This window comes from Sinocyclocheilus anshuiensis, unplaced genomic scaffold (genome assembly GCF_001515605.1).
Source record: "Sinocyclocheilus anshuiensis isolate Anshui unplaced genomic scaffold, SAMN03320099.WGS_v1.1 scaffold2547, whole genome shotgun sequence".
Lineage (NCBI taxonomy): Eukaryota > Metazoa > Chordata > Actinopteri > Cypriniformes > Cyprinidae > Sinocyclocheilus > Sinocyclocheilus anshuiensis.
The window spans coordinates 3499-6509 of record NW_015558692.1 but is presented as its reverse complement, the minus strand read 5'-3'; the positions used below and the strand labels follow the sequence as shown (position 1 = coordinate 6509).

Here is a 3011-nt window from a genome sequence, read left to right as displayed (position 1 = left end):
AGACCCGCAAATCCGTGGCCACAGAACAGCAGAATATGAACGCAATGCACAAAGTCTCTCGTCAAGCATTTTCCTCCCATAGAAAAACAAACACATAATATGGCTTAATGTATTAAGATGCTATTAAAATATACAATTCAATATACAGTCTATTAATATAATGAATATGTGTATAGTATTTTCCTCCCATACCGATTTGTGTCGATTGCAAGTGATGTCGCAGGTAGCGGAGAGTGCAAGTGACATTGTAATTTAGTTTCTTTTTTCTTGTCTTCACCACCTGGCTACTGTTGTAAAATGATGAGAGATTCAAACAAAAAAACAACCAATAAATAGAACAAAAATAAAAATAAAGACTGCAAGTGACGTCAATTGCGGAAGCGCAAGTGTCTGACAGTGCAAGTGCAAGTCTGCAGCCAGACCCTGTTGCTTATGCTTTCTCTCACCGTACTTTGATGTCATACACTGATCGATCTTCAAGTCGAACACACCTCTTTACTCTCGTGTGTCACATGACCGAGTGTAATCACAGCCTCTGCGATTGAAAAATCGCGTTTTTTCATATTGCGATATTATCGCAAATGCAATTAATCGTTCAGCCCTAGTGAAGACACATGAAAACACACTTGGAATTTGCAACAAAGCACCTAAAGAACCCTCCAACAGGACAATGACCCTAAGCACACAGCAAGAGTGGCTTATAAACAACTCTGTGAACGTCCTTGAGTGTTCGAGCCACAGCCTGAGCTTGAACCCAATGAAATATTTCTGGAGAAACCTGAAAATGTCTGCCAGCCCCCATCCAAGCTGACAGAGCTTTAGAGGTGAAGAGGGGAGGAGAATAATGGCAGATAATTGCCAAATGCAGATGTGCAAAGCTTGTCGCATCATACCAAAAAGACTTGAGACTGTAAAGGGGCTTCAACTAAGTACAGTTGTCACAAATTAGTTTTTTGCTTTGTCTTGGTGTATGGAGTGTAGACTGATGTGGAAAAAAAGTTATTTAAAGCAGTTTAGCATAAGGTTGTAACATAATAAAAAGTGAAAAAATTAAGAGGTATGAATACTTTTCATAGGCACTGTATATATATATATATATACACACACACACACAATATACAAAGTAGACAGTAGATGGTATTTGTGTGTCCAGGTGTATTATGTACAAATGCAAGGGAATGTAAAAAGAGGTATGGGTGTTAAATAAATGTATAAAAGAGTGTTGTGTATTACACGTTTATTGTCATGTTAGCTGTTCATGATATGGATTGCCTGACGAAAGAAACTGTTCTTTGGCCTGGTCATTCTGGTGCTCAGTGTTCTGTAGCACCGACCAGCCAGCAACAGTTCAAAGAGGAAGTGGGCTGGGTATGAGGGGTCCAGAATGATTTTGCCAGCTCTTTTACTCACTCTGGATGAATGCAGTTCTTGAAGAGTGGGAAGGGTTTTATACCAGATTTCTAAAAAAAAAAAAATCACCATACTGGTAATTTAGTGAATTCTTTTATTTTATTACATTTTTGTTTTAACATTTTGATTTTTCACAATTTTTTCATAATTCAATGGTCTGGAGTAAATGATTCTGTATATATTGGTTTCCCTAAAATGTGGTCAAACCTGGAACTACTACACACATGCAGCAACAGAAAATTAATAAACACCTTAAAATGTCTGTCAGCCAATCAAAATCAAGAAATCAGCAATGCCATGAAATAACAAATTTGCATATCAACAAATTGTGGGGAAGTTCAGTCAAGGCTATCATCTTAGGACATACCTCTCTCTGTGGCAATGCGCCACTCCAGAAACATACTATCAACCACAAACATTATGGAGAGAAAATGGTTTTATTTCTGAGATCTAAAACATGTCTTGGTAATGGTATGAGATGGTTTAAAGCAAATTATGCACAGAACCTAATGCAACAGCACCATTTTCATGTGCCATTTTTAAAACTGAAGAAACAAGTACAACATGCAGCCATGCATTTAGGAGAAAACACTTAAATTGTTCTTGGATCATTTATGTGTTTTAAACAAAATAGCAACTTCAAAAAGCAGTGGGGAAACCACAGCGTAAGAACTGAGAAAAAAGATCATGGGGTAAAATATTACAGTTCTTGAACACCACTTAAATCAAATATACGAGAACTGACTCTCATCACAGCTGGCAATGGCTCAGCATTTGTACTGCCAAAAGTGGTTGCAAACCCAGAATGAACAGAAGTGTGGTTTTCACAATGGGAGCAGAACAAGACCTCCCTGTCAGAAAACAAATCAAGAAAATGCTCGCTACAGCATCAGCTCTTTAAGAGTCTTTTTTAAAACGCTGCCAGTGGTTGCAAAAAACAGATTTATGCAAGTTACTGAGAAGAACTGCTAATAATTAAAAAAAGGTTATAAAGCACTGTGGGTTCAGTGGTATTGTTGCTTTAAGAACTTTCTTTTGTGTTTCAGGCCAATAATTCCTTACCAGTAGAGAACAGACTTATGCTTTAATACTGAAATTAGGGTTTCTTCGCTAAAATCAGATTAACCTTACACTGATACCATTAAGCATGAAATACATAAAGACTCTTTCAATCATAACAGAGGTACCAATTCAAGCCCCTACTTTATCTGCATTTAAACAATCCAGCAAATATGGACACAAATGCGTATCTCAAGTCACACCCTATTCTAACCTGGACTATCAAGCACACACTTTTAGGTTGACAGTGTTTTAAGCTCATAACCTTTGTTTTATCATGCCTGCATTCTCCACCATTCTGTAGCGAATCAGCTCAAAGGGGGAATATGCATAATTATTCATAACTAGTTATAATTAATTATAAATATTTAGATCCGCTGTAAGTATTTACTTGACCTCTCAGGGTCAACTGTCTGTCAATTCTAAGAACGTTAATTTCCTGGTTAAGGGAAATAACTTTCTTACTGTACAATTCTACAAAGAGCTTGTAGCATAAATCTGCATGATTAAGTGACTCCAGTTATGAGCAAACAATGAACAAC

The 3011-nt window shown here is 37.0% G+C and overlaps 1 long non-coding RNA gene across 1 annotated transcript; it reads right to left on the bottom strand.

Moving 5' to 3' along the window:
- Positions 1 to 429: 429 nt before the first annotated feature.
- On the bottom strand, positions 430 to 2744 carry LOC107681347 (uncharacterized). The gene is made up of 4 exons (XR_001633243.1): positions 2484 to 2744; positions 2253 to 2257; positions 719 to 721; positions 430 to 439 (listed from the first exon to the last, which is right to left on the bottom strand). It is a non-coding gene; the product is annotated as an uncharacterized LOC107681347 (long non-coding RNA).
- Between the last annotated feature and the right edge of the window lie 267 nt (positions 2745 to 3011).